We start from the raw sequence: 13480 nt of genomic DNA, 5'->3' as shown, positions 1-13480 counted from the left end.
CCTTTTGGCTATTGTGAATAATGCTGCCATAAGCATGCATGTACATCTACTGTTTAAATACCTGTCTTTAATTCTTTTGCTTATATAATGGTAGAATTGCAGGCTTGTATGGTAATTCTATATTTAATATTTTGAGGTATTGCCAAACTATGTTGCACAGCAGCTGCACCATTTTATACTCCCACTAGCAATGTATGAGGGTACAAGTTTCTCCATAGCCTCTCCAACACTTGTTATTTTCTGTTTTACAAAAATTATTACTATACCTATCCTAGTGGATGTGAAATGCTACCACGGTAGTTTTCATTTGCATTTCCCTAGACACTAATGATTTTGAGCATCTTTCATTTGTTAGTTGGCCATTTATATGTCTTCTTTGGAGAAATGTCTATTCAAATCCTTGCCCATTTTTAATTGGGTTGTCCCTCTTGTTATTGAGTTGTCAGACTTCTTTATATTCCTGGATGCTAGACTTATCAGATGTATGATTCGCAGATAGTTTTCTCCTACTCTGTAGGCTGTCTTTTCACTTTATTTGAGCACTTTGTTGCACAAAAGTTTTTAATTTTGATGGAGTCCAGTTTATCTGTTCTTTATTTTGTCACTTATACTTTGCTTTGGTATCAAATCTAAAAATCCATTGTCAAATCCAACGTCATGAACATTTACTTTTATGTTTTCAAGAATTTTATGGCTTTAGCTCTTATTTTTAGGTTGTTGGCATATTTTGAGTTAATTTTTGTATATGGTGTGAAGTATAGTTCCAAATTGATTCTTTTGTCAAGCAGAACACCATGCACCAGTTACCACTGCCCAGGGAAGACTCTAAATACATGGAGGATAGCAAAGATCATCACAATGCATGCCACCAGGTGTAGAAGTCCAAACACTTCTGCCCACTGCATCTTGATATCAGAGTCACTAAGGAGAACACAACACAGTCAACTACTGGACGGAACAATGCTTTTACTCTCAGAGAAGAGACAAAGCAAGATCAGATCTAATAGTGTGCATCCATTCACCATGGCTAGCAGGCACCCCCAGCAGCCAATGCAGGGCAATTGTCCTATGCATACCCCGCCCCCCCCCCCCCACCCCATGCTGCAGTGGAAGGACTCTGAAATACTGAAAGCTGGGGACATGCCTGATGGCCATTGATATACATGCTTAAGCAGAACAAAGGAATACTCTTTGCACCTGAATTTCATAAAATTCAGCATTTCTCGGCATTTCATAAGAATGAAATCATACGCAGTCTCTTCCATAAATGGTGGTAGGAAAATTAAATATTTGCACGTAAAAGAATGAAACTAGACCCTTATCTTTCACCACTCAGAGAAATTAACTCAAAATTAATTGAAGGTGTACATATAAGACTTGAAGCCATAAAATTCATAGAAGAAAACATAGGAAAAAAGCTTCTTGACATGGGTCTTGGCAATGATTTTTTGCATATGACATGAGCAAAAAAAAAAAAACCAGAAATAAGCAAGTGGGACTACATCAAACTAAAAATCTTCTGCAAAGCAAAATAAATGATCAACAAAATGAAAAGTCAACCTATGCAATAGGAGAAAATATTTGCAAATCATTTATCTGATAAGGGGTTAATAACCAAAACATATAAAGAACTCAATAGCAGAAAAGCAAATAAGCCAATTAAAAAACAGGCAAAGGACCTGAATATACATTTTTCCAAGGAAAGTATTCAAATGTCCAACAGGTATATGAAAAGATGCTTGACATAATTAATCATTACGGGAATATAAAGCATCTCATTCCTATTAGGATGGCTATCATCAAAAAGACAAAGAGAAATGCTGGCAAGGATGTGGAGAAAAGGGAATCCTTACGCACTGTTTTTGAGACTGTAAATTGGTACAGCCACTGTGGAAAACCGTAAGGAAGTCCTCAAAAAATTAAAAATAGAACTATCATATGATCCAGCAATTCCCATTTATTTGTGTATATCCAAAGGGAACAAAACTACTATGTTGAAGAGTTATCTGCACCCCCGTGTGCATTCTAGCATTATTTATAGTAGCCAAGACAAGGAAAGCACACAGGTGCCCGTCAACAGATGACTGGATACAGAAAAGGCCATAAAAAAAGAAGGAAACCCCACCATTGGTGACAACATGGATCAACTTGAGGGCATTATGCGAAATGAAATAGGACAAGAAGATACTGTTTAATCTCATTTACATGTTGATTCTTAAAAAAATGAAATTCTTAACATGTGGATTCTCAATAAAACTGAAAGAAATAAATGAAATCATACAGCACATGGTCTTTAGCACCTGGCTATTTTCACTAAGTATAAAGTTATTGAGGTTTCTATCATATGCTTCTTTCTGCTGGGGATTGATTACATTTTCTCGTTTCTTTGCATGTTTCATAATTTTTTGGTCAAATACGAGGCATTTTAGACACACACACACACATACCACCCCTGCTACACGGTGCAGGAACTGGAGACATTTCAGGTCGTGGTCACCACCGGAGCACTCCGAGGCCAGGCAGCAAGAAGGAGCCAGTTTCCGTCCCAAGGCGTCAGCTCTGTCGGAATGGCCTTCAGGAGCGAAGATTCCACATCCCTGAGCGCAGGAGCCGGGTCCTCCCAGCCTGGCCCTGTGGCAATTCCACGGTCAGTTGACCAATCTCCTGTGAAGGCAGTTTGCGAACGTGAACTCCACTGCTGAAAGGAAACTGTTCATCCAGACAGCTCCATTTGCTAGAGCGATTTGACCTAATATCTTGCGAGTTTTTAAAGAAGTAACATACGAGTGCTGGGACGGAGAGGTTTTTTAAAGGAAATTGAAGGTCAGGGCAGGTGCATTTAGGGAAGGCAGGAATGGGAAGAGATAAAGAATTCTCTGTTTCGTTTTAGGAAAAACTTTGAAACAATAGTTTGGGCTTATAGGAAACTTTAGGGACAGAAGGAGGACAAGGATTTTCGTGGCCGGTTAGCTCAGTTGGTTAGAGCGTGGTGCTAATAACGCCAAGGTCGCGGGTTCGATCCCCGTACGGGCCAGGCCAGGACGGCTTTTGTTATCTTTATTCGCAGATGTCGTCCCTCAGTCTCACGACTGCTCCCAGGACTCAATCTACGGATAAAACAAAAAACTCGCTGAGAATTAAAAGATTCAACACACACCAGGCATTTCCCCCAAAGTTGAGATCCTTGTTTAGTCCCTATCTTCAGTGTCAAAGGACAGCAGTGACCCGTGAAGGGGCAAAGATCCACGTGTGGCAAGGTTTTCCACTGGGAAACTGATGCTTGCAAAAAACTGACCTATTGGGATTATTTCCTTCCGAAAAGAACTTATAAAACCATCTGCGCTTCCCACACTTGCACACTTGGGTCTCCACTAATTCAGTGAAAGATGAAACAAGCTTTTTAAATGACATATGAAAAAATTTTTATTAACATCAACGTAATAGGAAAGAAACAGCTTCGTTTTGAACTTTCTGAAGATCCATTCGACAGGTAGAAGCCTCGTTATTTTTAAAATGTTTCATTTCAGGTAAAATATATTCACACGTTTCACAGAAAACATAAAAAGGTACGGTGACAAGTTTCCTCCTCTCCTTGTACCTCATCTACCGGAAAACCATTTCCAACTTCTGTAGGTGAACTCTGCGCATAATTGCTTACTATGGTTTCCAGTTTCCTTTATACAAGTAGACAAGGTATATAAGTTTTTGTTTTCCCTTCTTTCCATGAAAGAGTCGGCTTATTTACACATCGTGCTGCAACTTGCCTTCATCACTTAACAATATAATGTGGAACCTCTATTTTATCAGTATTTAGAGAGCTTTCAAATAGCACTTTCAATATTGTACACTTGGCAAAATCGGAGCTTACTTTCTGAAAAGTCGACATATTCAGCAGAAGTTGACTCTGAAATATTCCAACCTTTTGCATCGTGGAAGAAGAGAATGTACACAAGGAGGAGACTGTGAAACCAGAGAGCAGGAGGGGAGATGACGTTGAGAAGGTTCTTCTACAAAGGGGGACAAAGCACTTTCTGCTAAACTCATGAGCGTGAAAAGAGCCCTGAAATAGGAGCTCCCAGATGTTTTGGTGATGAAAGAAAATTAGGTATTAATTGGACAAATGTTTATTAATCCCGTCACTCTTCAGAATGCAATAATTAGTTGTTATTCTCTGTCTGGTAGATGAGGAAGATACATTTTTATGTGAACAAAGCAGAATCCAAGAGAGTTCGTGCAAGATTCTGATTCTTTTGTTTTAAAGTCAACTTCATTATGGAATGATTTGCCTACAATAAAATGCACCCATTTTAAGTATAAAATTTGATGAATTTTGACATATTTATACATGCATGTAAGAGCTAACATAATTAAAGTAGAGAACATTTCTATGATCTGAAAAAGCTCCCCATGCTTGTGGTAGTCAGAATAATGGCGCCCCCATAGATGTCCATATCCTAACCCCTGAGAGCTATGAATATGTCACTTTACATGACCAAAGGGATTTTGCAGATGTGATTAAGCTAAGATCTTGAAATGAGGTAATTATCTTGAATTACCTGGATTGGGCCCAATGTCATCCCAAGACTCCTCTTAAGAGGGGTCGGCATCAGAGAAGGGGAGGAGTCACATCACAGAAGCAGAGGTTCTGGAGATGCAAGGCTATGGGCCCAGGGATGCCGCAGCCTCCTGAAGTTGGAAGAGGGAAGGCAACAGAGTCTCCTCTAGAACTTACAGAAGGAATGCAGTCCTGCTGACCCATTTTAGACTCCTGACCACAGCTGTAAGACAATAAATTTATGTTGCTTTAAACCACTCAGTTTGTGGTTACAACAGCAATAGGAAAGGAATACATGTCCTTTCCCAGTCAGTCACATCCCCACCCCAGCTCCAGGGAACAGCAGATCTGTTTCCTTCACAATGGTTTCCCCTTTTCCGGAATTTCTTATAGATCATACACGATGTATGTTGTGTTCCTGGCTTCTTCTGCTCAGCACAATATTTTTGAGAGTCACTCATGTTGTTGCATGTATCAGCAGTTTATTTCATTTTGTCGCTGAGTTGTACTCGGTTGTACAGACATATAACCATTTGTTTTTCTATTCGCCTGTGTACAGACATTTGCATTGTTTTAATTTTCTAGCTATTATGAGTAGAACTGCTATGAACATTCATGTAGCAAGTATGTTTGAACATATTTTGTATTAGTCAGAGTTCTCCAGAGAAAGAGAAGATATATAGATGGGTAAAGAGAGGGAGAGAGACTGAGATTTTAAGGAAGTGACTCATACCAATGTGGAAGTAGCCAAATACAACATCTGCGGGTTAGTTTGACTGGCTGGAGACCCAGAAAAGAACTGATGTTACCGCTTGAATGAAAAGGCAATCTGCTGGCAGAATTCCCTCTTCCTGGGGAGAGGTCAGTCTGTTTTCTCTTAAGGCCTTCAACTGATTGGCTGAGGCCCACCCACATTATAGAGGAAATCGGCTTTACTCAAAGTCTATTGCTTCACCTGTGAATCTCGTCTAAAAAGTATCTTCACAGCAACATGTGAACTACTGTTTGACCAAATATGTGGGTCCTGTGGGTCCAAATGTCCTGGCCTTCTTGGCACATAAAATTAACCATCACATGAGTCTTCATTTCTTGTTGTGAAATAGCTAGGAATGGAATTGCTGGGCCATTTGGTAAATGTGTGTTTACCTTTCTGAGAAACTACCAAGTGTTTTCCAAAGGTCTGGTGCCATTTTACATTTCAAATGATATTTTGTGAGAGTTCCAGTTGTACCAAACCTCTCCAACACTTTGTATTGTCAGTTATTTAGATTTTAGACAGTCTACTGTATTTAAAGAATAATCTCATCGTGGCATTAATTTGCATTCCCCATCACTAATAGTGAGCATTTTTTCATATGCTTCTTGACTATTCATATCCCTTCTTTTTTGAAGTGTGTGTTCAAGTCTTTTGCCATGTTTTTCTTGGGTTTTGTCATTTAGTATTGAGTTGTAAGAGTCCCTCAAGTATTTTGGATACAAGTCCTTTCTCAGTTATGTATTGGAGTATGTTCCCACAGTGTGTGACTTGCCTTTTCGTTTTCTTACTGGGCTCTCGCAGAGAGCAGAAGTTTTTCATTTTGATGGGGAACATTTAATCAAAGTTTCGTGTTTTATGGTTCACATGCTCCATGGTCACGATGATTTTCTCCTATGTTTTCTTCTGAGAGTTTTATAAATTAGTGCTTTTGTTTAGGTCTATGATCTATTTGGAGTTAATTCTTGTTTATACTCTGAGATCAAGGTCAAAGTTAATTTTTTCCATGTGGTTATCCCATTGTTCCAGCACTATTATTTTTTTAAGAAAGAGAGACTATTCTTTTCTCGTCTACTACATTGTCACTACTGTCAAGCCTTGCTGTGGCGGCATCCCACAGAATATAGAGGAAGAGTGGCACAGATGTAAGCTCAGCAACAATCTTCCTCACTATAAAAAAAGAAAAATGCACATTAGAAAAGTAATTTCTGGAGAGTCCTTGAAAATTATGCAAACATCTTCATCCTCCTCAGGGTTTTACGTACTAGTTTGGCATGCATAAATAATTCGGTAAGAATCAATTATTCCTGTAATCCTTTCAAATTGACAATGTAGTAACTGCATTGTTCTCTTGACCTGTGTTGCTTAGAATTCTATTCTAAGGAGGAGGTTCTCCTCCTCTGCTTATTTATTCATTCATTTATTCGTTCATTCATTCATTTCAAATGGATTCACGGATTCTTATTCAATGAGTTACAATCATTAACCATTTATTTTAATGCTCCAGTTGTCACAGATCTGACCAATGTGAGCTCTTCAAATTAACTCCAAAGTCGTTTTGACATGTACCATCATTTTTAAAGAAGTTCTTCATTTCTGAGACAAGGAAAGTCTCCTCCTTTATATCGTACTTTTTTTGCCCCAATTTTGAGATCAGCTATTTTTCAAAAAAGCTCTGGATCCATTCACCATCGAATGGTTTTTAGAAATCAAGATCCGAGTACTAGGTATGCTCATTGCTTCTAGGCTCTCTCAGGGGACAGAGATAGAAAATGTGCACATGCATACATATGCAAGTGTCTATATCTATATCTAGTTATCTACAAATAGATATAACCATGATTTCATACTGATGCCTCCAACTCAAATCCAACAACCCAGGGGTTATTGTACTTTATAACTTTTCTATTTGTAACTTCCTTCTCCAACAGATCGAAAATAGTTCTCATTATCTTCAGTCTGTTTTACTTACCTGGAAAAGAGAGAAGCACGTTGAAGAGGATCAGGAGTTCTGGCAATGCTGGAAAGCTCCAAGTAAGATATTTGTTTTCATTTTCCAGCAGTAATTTCCAACACTGTACATTTCACACCAGAGATTGCATGGGGCAGAACACTCCACAAGGTCCAGGCTGAGTTCTATAAACTAGCAAGCCCATGTTAGGATCCTAGGGTGCTGATTGTAATAGTTCTGCTTAATGGAACTTACTAATGCTCTTTTTGTGATATGCTACGTCACTAATTTTTGTCAGTGTTCCCTGTGCCCTTGAGAAGAAGGTATATTCTCTATACCAGGTTATTAATTAATTCTGATATATATCGGTACAAGTTCTACCTTCAGGTTTATGCGGATTTGGTTTTCTATATCCTTACTCGTTTTGTGTCCATTTGACCTATCATGTGCGGAAGGTGTCATTTTAAAGCCTAGTATTCTTAGTGCTTTTTAAATCTATTCCCTGTATCTTTTGCAATTTTTATTTTACAAATGTAGTTGGTGCATCTTTTAGCACATAACTTTGTAACTGTTCTAGCTTTATTGAAATCATGGCCTTTAACATTAAAAGTTGATCTTTTTGGCCGTGTTTAATCTTTTTGGCCTGAAGTCAAATTTATCTAATGTCGAGATCACAAACCTTGCCTTCTCCTTGTTTCTACCTGGTGTACCTTAGCCCATTCCTTTATTTTCTTCTTTCTGAATCGTTTTATTTTAGACCTGTAGGACATTTGGTCCAGTCCAAAACGTCCGAAAGAACTTTGGCACATCTGGAGGGCAAGAGAAAGGAGCTCACCACATTTGTTCTTAATGGAAACATAAAGAATCTCATAGTTCCACTGGGAATTGAACCCAGGATCTTCTGCGTGTAAGGCAGACGTGCTAACCACTACACCATGGAACCCAAAGATAGTATGGTCTTTTAAGTGCTCTTACTAGAACCAAAATCAGAAAAGAAAATTAAAAATGGACACAGATAGGTATTATGGCTAAGAATTTACTCCCGTGAACCTGGTTCAGAGAGGAGGTATGCAGACACATGAACTATCTACATATTACACACGCAACGTTGAAAGTCTTAATGGGTAGTGTCACCCGCAAATACAGGATCAGAATGACTTCAGATGTTCGATGGCACTCTCCATTTCTAGCCTCCTGGAACACTCTCAGTCTAGTCTACATTTATTCAGTTTTTTGACCCATATTTATTGAGAGCTTACTATGTTCCAGATACTTTACAAGGCATTGGAGATACAGTAGTAAATACAAAGGTCAAAACCCTTTCTTGACGTGACATTGTGGTTTCTAATGCATGCCGGACACTAAATCAGTGTGTTCATATTTCCAGGAAACTGTGGCAGAATTTAGCAGCAATTTATATTACTCCTCCTTCACCCCTTGTCCTGAAGCCAGAACTTCCACATTTCAATTTAAAAGATGAAAAACCACATTCGTTAAGATCACCACCAACCCCATCATAAATATCGAGCATTATTATGAAATGGGTTTAGAATTTGCAGACCCCTCAGAAGAGTCCTGGGTTGTTCATATGCCTGACCTGGCTAATAGAAAGTTATTGGCCTGGACATAAACAACATATTTGTGCTATTGGGCTAATTTTTCTTGTGCTCCTATAGGCAGTCAAACATGCCTGAGCCAGCCTGCTAGTTCCACAGGAGTCTGAGACTCACACGGAACAGAGTCCACTCTCTCTCCCCTCTGAACCTATAGCAACGGACCCCCAGATGTTTGAGCAAGCCCAGCTGAGATCAATAAATTTACCCAGGTGAGCCCAGCCTACATCAATTGACCCTGAGCCAACCAGCAGTCCTGTGAGAATAAATAATTATGTTTTATGCTACCGACATTTGGGGTGATTTCTTATGCAGTAAAAGCAAATTGATTCTTAAGGAGACAAACTTTGAGAATATCCTCTCTGAGATGCAGGAGTTGACTTCAATATTCACCTGACTTCAAGGATATATCCTCACGTATTATTCACTTGTGGAGTGCCCACTTCCTTGAAAATATCAGTCACACATTGCATGAGCACACCTGCCCAGCCAGGAGGCCATTGAGTGATGGATATACATTCTGTGGGGATTTTCCACTCAGCAGTTAACCATTATTATATCCAGTTAATACTCCAATGGTCTCAGAGAGAAACTGGTTTTTGTTGACTTCTGGGATACATATTGACATATGCATACCAAAAGGAGACAGAGACATTAAAAAAAAGAAAACCACAGACCAGTAGCACTCATAAACATAAGCACACAAATCTTTAAACACATTTTGGCAAATCAAATTCAGCAATATGTAAAAAGCATAAGACATTGTTATTACATGGGGTTTATCCCAGTCTGCTTTAACATTCAAAAAATTAAGCAATGTTCCTCACCAAATTAATAGACCAAGCAGACAGAAAGCATACGATCTTACGAGTAGAGGCAGAAAAAGCACTCAGGTAAACTCAACATCCGTTCATAATAAAAATTTATGAAAAGTAAATAAAATAAAATCAAACACAGAGTATCTACAAAAAATAATGTACACCTACCATCATACATAATGGTTAGAGACTGAACGCTTTCCCCCTTAACTTGGAATCGAGGCAACAATGTCCCTTTTCTCACTTTTCCGATTCAAGGAAAGTACTGAAAATCCTAGCTGCTACAATACAACAACTGTGCAGATTTTAAAAGAAGAAATGAAACTGTCTTTATTCACAGACCTGATCTTCTATGAGGAAAACCCCATACAATCTACAGTAAAACTCCTGGGCCTAATAAGAGAGATACAAGGTCAACATACAAAATTCAGTCGTATTTCTATATAGCAGCAATGAATGATTAAAATTTGAATTTTTTCAAAAAAGGAAGTATTTAGATATGTCTAACAAAATATCTGTAGAATTCGTATGCAAATAACTGAAAAATGAGACACATATCTTGTTTACAGGTTGGAAGACCCAAAATTGTTAAGGTATCAATTCTCCACGAATTGATCTCTGGATTCCTAACAGTTCCAATCAAAATCTCAGCACGCTGTTAAATAGACAGCGACAAGCTGATTCTAAAATTTATATCGATAGGCAAAGAAAACAAAGTAGCCAAAACAATTCTGAAAAAGAAGAACAATGCCAGAGGACTCAAATTATCCCGTTTCAAGACTTAAAGCTACAATAATTAAGACAGTGTGGTATTAGCAAAACGATAGACACATACGTCAGTGGACTAGAATAGAGAAGTCAGGGATAGGGCCACACAAATATCGTCCACTGATTTTCGAAAACCATTCAGTGGAGAAGGACAGACTTTTCATGGAATGATGCTGGAAATTTGGAAGTCTAGATGCAAAAAAGGCCCGTGACACATACATCATGCCTCATACAAAAGTTAAGGCAGAATGTATCATAGACTGTATTTGTTTCCTATGGCTCCCCTAAGATATTACCACAGATTTGGTGGTTTAAAACAGCAGAAGCTGCTTCTTCACAGTTCCGGGGCCCAGAAATCCAAAATCATTATCACTGGGCTGAACCCCAGGTGTTGGTGAGGTCCAAGGGCTCGAGGAGAATCCATTCCAGCTTCTGGTGGCCACCAGAATTGTACCATATCACTCTAATCTCTGCTTCCATGGTCACCCTGTCTTCTCTTCTATCTGTGTGTCTTAAGTCCCCCCTTCTTCCTCTTATAAGGAGACATGTGGTTGCATATAGGGTCCCCCGGAATAATCAGGACAATCTCTCTATCTCAAGATCCTTAACTTAATCACATCTCAAAGTCTTTTACTACCACGTAAAATAACATCCACAGGTTCTCGGGATTAGGACACGGATACCTTGGGAGGGGATGTTATTCACCCTACTGATACCGGCCCTGATATCAGTTTCCCCACATTAAACCCAACATATATGAGGTTAAAACCAAAGCACTCATTCCCTGCTTACTCCCTGGCTTTCTGGCTCCAGAATCCGCTATCCGCCAGGGAGACAGACACCGCCAAGGATAAGCACCTGGAACCATTGTCTCCACCCCACAAGGAGATACAGGCTGGTGGGAAAGCTCTGACCAGCAAGGCCACAGGCTCCCCTACCTAAAACCCCAAATAAAACCCCCTGCTTTTAGCTTTTTGGGGAGTTTGGGATTTCAGTGTTAGCTGCCCTCTCTCCTTGCTTAGGGGTGTGCAATAATAAAATTCTTCCTTTCTTCCACTGCACCCGGTGTCAGAGATTGGCTTGCTGTGCAACAGGTGAGCAAACTCACTTCAGGTTCAATATCACTACCACATAGACCTAAATATAAAACAGAGATCTACAATACTTCTAGAAGAAAGCATAGGACATAATCTGTGTGACCCTGGGTTTCGCAATCAACTTTTAGATACAACAGGATTTTGATTTCACCTGTGTAAACACGAGTTACTTTTATCTAAATATGAAAACAGAGAGAGAGAAAGAGAGACAGGTGGTGGAATTTCCTGATCGTTACAAGTGCATTTATAGGCTCCTGATGTCTGCGTTTACAAATAGTTGATTACGCTATTCCCACGGATCCGACAAGAGGGGAGGTAGCAGGGAACAGCGCTGAGACTGAGATACAGGTCGGGGACAATCAGATCTGTCTTCTCCCTCCCCTGCTTCCTCGGCCTCTCGACTCTCCTCCTGTTTAAGTCTGGACCCTTAGTTTCGTGCTCAGCCACTTTGTTCTCTTTTCCTTGTGCTGCCCCCTTTTCCAGTTTATTTGCACTTCTTTCTATTCTTTCCCTCAAGTGCCGCCAAGTTTCCTCTTAAGTTTCATCTTCGCGGCACCAGGACTGGATGCTACCTTTACCGGTCTTTTGGGCTCATCCTCTACTACCCCGTCTTCAGCTAAATTGGCTTTCTTCCTCGGGGCCTGGCTGTCCTCTGTGACTGCAGCCCCGAGGGAGCCTGACTCGGATCGCTGGAGCAGCGAGACCGCTCGCAAGACTGGCTTGTCTGGCGGCCGCCGCTCCCGCCCGTGTACTGTATATTTTATAAAACATTTCATGTGCTACAGCAAATTGTTTGCCAGTCTTCGCGAATACCCGAAAATGGTCAGTTTCACGTGGGATACAAAGCAACAGCTTGGCCTCAAAGAGAAGAAAACCAACAGTGTTTGAGTGCCCGCATTTTGCCGATTGACTTACGCGTCGTTTCAGTTAAGCCTCACAGCGATCTTCCTTGCTTTGTCAATCGAACCGATCATTATCTCCCTATTACAGAAACTGAGAAGTATCGAAACTGAGAAATAGCTTCCATAGGAAGCCGCACAAACTCCTCGAAGTGAAAGGGCTTGGCTGCATATTTCAAGATCCAGCGGCTCAAGAAAGTTTCTTTTTTTCTCTCTCCCTTAGCACAGCGTATAACCAGCTGTGCACCTTTTAAGAGAGACGAAGAGAAAAGCTTCACGCAGATCCTGAGAATTAGTCCTGATACTCTTCTGCGGATCAAATATTCTTGAGAACTACGAAGGGCAGACTGAAAAGCAACATCACCTTCAAATGATGTGTGAGTCAGCGGCCCCGTGTCCTGGGCTCCGTGGCTTAGTTGGTCAAAGCGCCTGTCTAGTAAACAGGAGATCCTGGGTTCGAATCCCAGCGGGGCCTCTCAAGGCGACCTTTTGCAATTCACTGGACACAAATGCAGACAACTGGAGCTAGACCTCCCATCAAGCCCCACAAGTGCAAGGGACAGCTTCGGCCAAACAATCTTACGAAAAAACAAGCCAACAAAAATCTCTCCTGATTGCCTGTGACGGGAACACCAAAATATCTCCGCTGGGAACTCAAAACGTTTTTCTTCTAATATGATGACATGAGTATTGGAATTGCCTAGCAGAATCAGGTTTGCTTCTTGGTCTTCGTTTCCTTTACCGTTTTATCAAGTCTCACTCACCACTTAGCTTTTAGGTCATCTCTGTGACTCCCTTAAGGTTTTGTTGTTGTTGTTTTCTGGTTTTTTTGTTTGTTTTTGTTTTTGTGGGGTTTTTTTTTGTTTGTTTGGTTTTTTTGCCTCCTGGAACCTTCACCACAGCTGGCACATTGTCAATATTTGGGTTTTTTGAATGGCTCCTTGAATGACCACTCTTCGCCCCGCCATCCCACCTCGTCCAATTTTGCACCAAGTAGCTTTTTCGCCCACTGCATAGGGCTATGA

General features: G+C 40.2%; 3 non-coding genes across 3 annotated transcripts; 2 read left to right on the top strand and 1 right to left on the bottom strand.

Annotated features, from left to right (window-relative positions):
* The first annotated feature begins 2960 nt into the window (after positions 1-2960).
* On the top strand, positions 2961-3034 carry TRNAI-AAU (transfer RNA isoleucine (anticodon AAU)). The gene has a single exon. It is a non-coding gene; the product is annotated as a tRNA-Ile (tRNA).
* Positions 3035-8130: 5096 nt separating this feature from the next.
* TRNAV-UAC (transfer RNA valine (anticodon UAC)) lies at positions 8131-8203 on the bottom strand. The gene has a single exon. It is a non-coding gene; the product is annotated as a tRNA-Val (tRNA).
* Positions 8204-12856: 4653 nt separating this feature from the next.
* Positions 12857-12930, top strand: TRNAT-AGU (transfer RNA threonine (anticodon AGU)). The gene has a single exon. It is a non-coding gene; the product is annotated as a tRNA-Thr (tRNA).
* Positions 12931-13480: the final 550 nt, after the last annotated feature.

Source organism: Equus przewalskii, chromosome 19 (genome assembly GCF_037783145.1).
Source record: "Equus przewalskii isolate Varuska chromosome 19, EquPr2, whole genome shotgun sequence".
Lineage (NCBI taxonomy): Eukaryota > Metazoa > Chordata > Mammalia > Perissodactyla > Equidae > Equus > Equus przewalskii.
Note: the sequence above shows the minus strand (reverse complement) of the source record. Positions and strands in the feature narration are given on the sequence as shown.